General features: G+C 38.6%; 1 pseudogene; it reads left to right on the forward strand.

Moving 5' to 3' along the window:
- The first annotated feature begins 1,904 nt into the window (after positions 1-1,904).
- On the forward strand, positions 1,905-3,659 carry LOC107137099 (annotated as a pseudogene).
- The last annotated feature ends 1,657 nt before the right edge of the window (positions 3,660-5,316 follow it).

Genomic DNA, 5,316 nt, shown 5'->3' on the forward strand with positions numbered 1-5,316 from the left:
AGTTTATTTTACTAAGTAGAAGAGGAAGTCATCTGGCAGTTTTAGTTAGGAATGCAACATGCTCAGATTTTTTATGTCTTTTAGAGATCTGGCTGGTTTCGATGGAAATGTAGATGAAGCAAGTCAGGAAAGAGCAGAGCCAAGAGACTAGAAGCAGGTAAAAGAACTGGATCGGGGTGGTAGCTGTCGATGACCCGGGGCGCGGGTGCTGACCGTTTTGTGTCAGACCACCAGCTGTTTCCAGGTTGGAGGTGGTCAAGCCTTTAGAGGACAACACAGACCTGGAGTGGACACCTTGACTGCAGCCCTGTGCAGAGACTGGGAAGCAGAGTCCTGGCTCAGTTGGGCCAGATTCCTGACCCCCAAACCCTGAGCCAATGCTACGTGGTGGGATCACTGGTTACACAGCAGAGAACTAATACAGCTCCCAGGTGACGCTGATGCGCTTAGTCTGGGACCACACTCTGAGTAGCAAGGATGAAAAGGAGGAAAGTGAGCTCATTCGGAGAACTAGAACAATCGACAGAAGGGCCCGAGACTGGGGTTGGAGAGCATCCAGGTGACTGCATGTGCTGCTGTTTGTCCTGCCCAGTGCAAACACAACTAAAATAAACCGTCCCTGAAGAAAAAGAATTACCGGAATAAGTAAGGAGTCAATAAAGTTGGGAAAACATTTTTTGGAGAATCTGCTTAGGGTTGTAAAATTTTCTGTAAAGCTCTTTATTACTGATGACCTTAGTTATAGTCATAGATCCAGAATCTTCCTTTTAAGTATTAGTTTCAAAAAACTGTTACTGAATTTAAGAACTTGGAGGAAAAGAATAAGTACAAAGTTAGGACTGATCTTAGAACATTATATATACTATCCAATCAGAAATTTGGAGCATGTGATGAAGTCAAGGGAAGTAAGAGTATTTAAGGAAAAAAAAAGACAGGGGCTGGGGTTGTGGCTCAGCTGTGGAGAGCTTGCCCCTTCCCTGTGAGGCACTGAGTTCGAGCCTCAGCACCACATAAAAATAAAGTCATTTTGTCCATCTACAACTAAAAAAAAAATATTAAAAAAAAGACATGTACCAAATTATTCATAGCACAGCAGCTCTATTTATGTTAGCAAAAAACTAAGGCAAGCTAGGTGTGTTAGTTCATGTCCATAATCTCAGCAACTCAGGAGGCTGAGGCAGAAGGATTGATTGCATATTCGAGGCCAGCCTCAGCAACTTAGCAAGAACTCATCTCAAAAAAAAAAAAAAAAAAAAAAAAAAAAANTAGAGCATTCGCCTAGCATGTACGCGCCCTGGATTCGATCCTCAGCACTGCATAAAAATAAATAAAGGTATTGTGTCCAACTACAACTAAAAAATAAATACTTTCAAGAAAAAAAAAAAAGAAAAGAAAAGACTGGGGATGTAGCTCACTGGTAAAGTACTTTTGGATTCAATCCCTAGTATCTACCAAGCAAGCAAGCAAGCAACCAACAAACTAGGGAGAAAACTGTCTACTGAAAAATGAATAAATAAAGTATAGAATAGTCATAAAACAAAATTCTATGCAGTGACAAAAGAGTGCACTACAGATTCAGCAATCTGAATAAATCTTAAAAGTGTTGAGTGAAGGAGTCAGACACAAAAAGATATACATTGTATGAATTCATTTACACAGAGTTCAAGAACAGGCAAACTTAGTGTATGGTAATTAAAGTCTGAATAGCATAGTGTCTTCTGAGAAGGGAAGTAGTGACTGCAATAACCACAAAGGAATCTTCTGGGTTGATATAAATGCCCTATATCTAGACCTGGGTGTTGGTTACATAGATGAATACAACTGTAAAATTTACTGGACTTTATGCTTAAGATCTACTATGGAGCCTTCCGCGCATGTTGGGGTGACTGGACGGCGGCGGTGTTGGGACCATGTCCTTGGAGGTGACCAGGAAGACTGCAGGGATGGTGCTAGCAGAGTTGTATGTCTCAGACCAAGAGGGAAATAATGCCACGGGAGATGGAACCAAAGAGAAACTATTTAAAACAGGCCTAAAGGCTTTGATGACAGTAAGAAAAGAACCATTTCCTACCATTTATGTAGATTCACAAAAAGAAAATGAGAGGTGGGACATTATTTCTAAATCACAGATGAAGAACATTAGGAAAATGTGGCATAGGGAGCAAATGAAGAGTGAATCCCGAGAGAAGAAAGAGGCAGAAGATAATTTGCGAAGAGAAAAGAACCTCGAAGAAGCAGAGAAGATTACCATTATGATCCAAGTCTGCCAGAGCCACAATGTGTGAAGATTCATGCATTAGAAAAGGATATAGAGGCCAGAGTAAAGGTGTTTGGCTGGGTCCATAGGCTGCGTAGGCAAGGAAAGAATTTAATGTTCCTGGTGTTGCGGGATGGTACGGGTTATCTTCAGTGTGTCTTGTTGGATGAGTTGTGTCAGTGTTATAATGGAGTAATTTTGTCTACTGAGAGTAGTGTTGCTGTATATGGAATGCTAAATCTTACTCCAGAGGGCAAGCAGGCTCCAGGGGGCCAAGAGCTAAGTTGTGACTTCTGGGAACTTATGGGGTTGGCCCCTGCTGGAGGAGCAGATAACTTAATCAATGAAGAATCTGATGTCGATATCTAGTGAACAACAGGCACATGATGATCCGAGGAGAAAAATGTCCCAAATCCTAAAAGCACATTCCAGGATCACCAGGTGCTTCAGAGATCACTTCTTTGATAGCGGGTACTGTGAAGTTACTCCTCCAACGTTGGTGCAGACACAGGTAGAAGGTGGTGCTACGCTCTTCAAGCTTGACTATTTCGGAGAAGAGGCATTTTTGACTCAGTCCTCTCAGTTGTACCTGGAGACCTGCCTTCCATCCTTGGGAGATGTTTTTTGTATTGCACAGTCATACAGAGAAGAACAATCCAGAACACGAAGGCACCTGGCTGAGTACACTCACTTGGAAGCTGAGTGCCCTTTCCTGACCTTTGAGGATCTCCTGAATAAATTGGAGGACTTGGTTTGTGACATGGTAGATAGAGTCTTAAAATCACTGGCAGCAAGCACAGTGTATGACCTCAACCCAAACTTTAAACTCCCTAAACGGCCTTTCAAAATGATGAACTACTCAGATGCTATTGGGTGGCTAAAAGAACACAATGTAAAGAAAGAAGATGGGACTTTCTATGAATTTGGAGAAGATATCCCAGAAGCTCCTGAGAGACTGATGACAGACACCATTAATGAACCAATCTTGCTGTGTCGAATTCCTGTGGAGATCAAGTCTACATGCAGCCATGTCCTGAGGATTCCCGCTTACTGAATCTGGTGCCCAATGTTGGTGAGATTGTGGGAGGCTCAATGCGTATCTGGGATAGTGAAGAAATGCTGGCAGGTTATAAAAGGGAAGGGATCAACCCCACTCTGGTATACAGATCAGAGAAAATATGGTACATGTCCTCATGGAGGATATTGCTTTGGGCTTGGAACGATTCCTGACTTGGATTCTGAATAGATATCACATCCGAGATGTATGTTTGTACCCTTGATTTGTCCGGCACTGTAAGCCATAACTGATTCCTCCTAAAGCATGAAGAAAAGATGGTCATGAAAGAAACAGACTGCCTCATTAAAATGAAACAAAATGCCAAATTGTCCCATGTTTATTCCATTGGGGTATAGCTTTCTGTTTTTTATTCCCAACTACCATAAAACCATAATAAGTAGTCCACATTATTTGAACATAAGGGGACATTGATATCATTTTAAGAAAAAACACCCACTACAAAGTCTGGGGAAAATATGTGGCATGTAACTCTGTAGTTAATGGATACATTTCAGCATTTTATCCAGTTATAGCAATTGTGTTAAATATGCCATACATAATTAAACAGTTTTTAATTTTCCTGTAAGGTATCCTAAAAATATATTTAAAACTTAATCTTTCTGTACTTTTAAATGTAACTGGAATTATTTAATTTGTATCATTTTATTGTATCAGTGATTTAAAACACATCTGTGGGAGCAGTTCGCAGTGTGGGCATAAAGATTTGCTAGTGTTGGAGTGTACCTCAGCAGTAGATTCTGGAATCTAATGAGTACAATGTTTGACATCAGTTAATCTTTTCTGAATCCACATAGCTGCTTTTAATTTTGAGGCAAATGAATTGATATGGAAGAATTTGTAAGAGTGGAATTGCCTTAAAATTTAAAGTGAGCATAATTGTTGGGGAGAGGCATGGTATTCAAATGATTGACAGCATCCTTCATAGCATTAGTTTAAGATAAAGGGGTAGACCGAGTTTCCTTTTTTCCTGGTGATTCTTAAAATTAAAAATATGTTCCAAAAGAATTTGGCAGTTTGGGGCCAGGGTTGTGGCTCAGTGGTAGAGCATTCGCCTAGCATGTACGCGCCCTGGATTCGATCCTCAGCACTGCATAAAAATAAATAAAGGTATTGTGTCCAACTACAACTAAAAAATAAATACTTTCAAGAAAAAAAAAAAAGAATTTGGCAGTTTGACTGGCTGGTTGAGTCATCCCTCCCATGTCCTTAGAGCTGGTCTGTGCTACCTTACATACTTCACAGCAAGACTATTGAATGGCTTCAGAACAGATTTAGTTAATTTCTCCCTCAAATGCATGACATGTATTCTCAGTAGGCTGTATTTTCCCAGTGATCAATAAATGAACACTCATTAAAAACTCTTTGCTGGTTTGATTTTCTCAAACCGAACATCACTATCTCACATTAGTTCATATCTTATGCATTTTTATCTTTATTTTTTGTGGTGTATATATATATAAAGTTAGATATTAAACTTAGGTAGGTATTATTAATGTTATGGTAATTAAAGAGGCCAATTTTTAAAAATTAGATATTTAAGCCCTAGTTACAACTTTTTTTGTACCCTTTTTGTGTTAATTTCTGACACTAGATTCTTTGTGCAATTAAATGAAAATGATGGAAATGAGGCATTTGTAGTCTATGTGGCTATATCTTTAAATAAAAAGTACTTGGAAGAAGGTGGAAAAAAAATCTACTATGATACATTTTCTGGAGAATCTGTTTAGGGTTGTAAAATATAATTTTCTGTAAATAGAAGAATGGAGAGAAGAAATTTGGAGTTTCATTCATACAAGGTTGAGATTCAAAGGGATTAATTTTATTATGTATAAACATTTTTTGTGACTAATATACATAACTAAAATTTTAAAAAATAATTTTAATGCTAAAGCAAGTAAGATGGAAGAACATATATGTGTTTTTTAAAATATTTTTTTAGTTGTCAATGGACCTTTTTTTTTTTTTAATTTTAATATTTATT

The sequence above is a fragment of the Marmota marmota genome, unplaced genomic scaffold (assembly GCF_001458135.2).
Source record: "Marmota marmota marmota unplaced genomic scaffold, marMar, whole genome shotgun sequence".
Classification (NCBI taxonomy): Eukaryota; Metazoa; Chordata; class Mammalia; order Rodentia; family Sciuridae; genus Marmota; species Marmota marmota.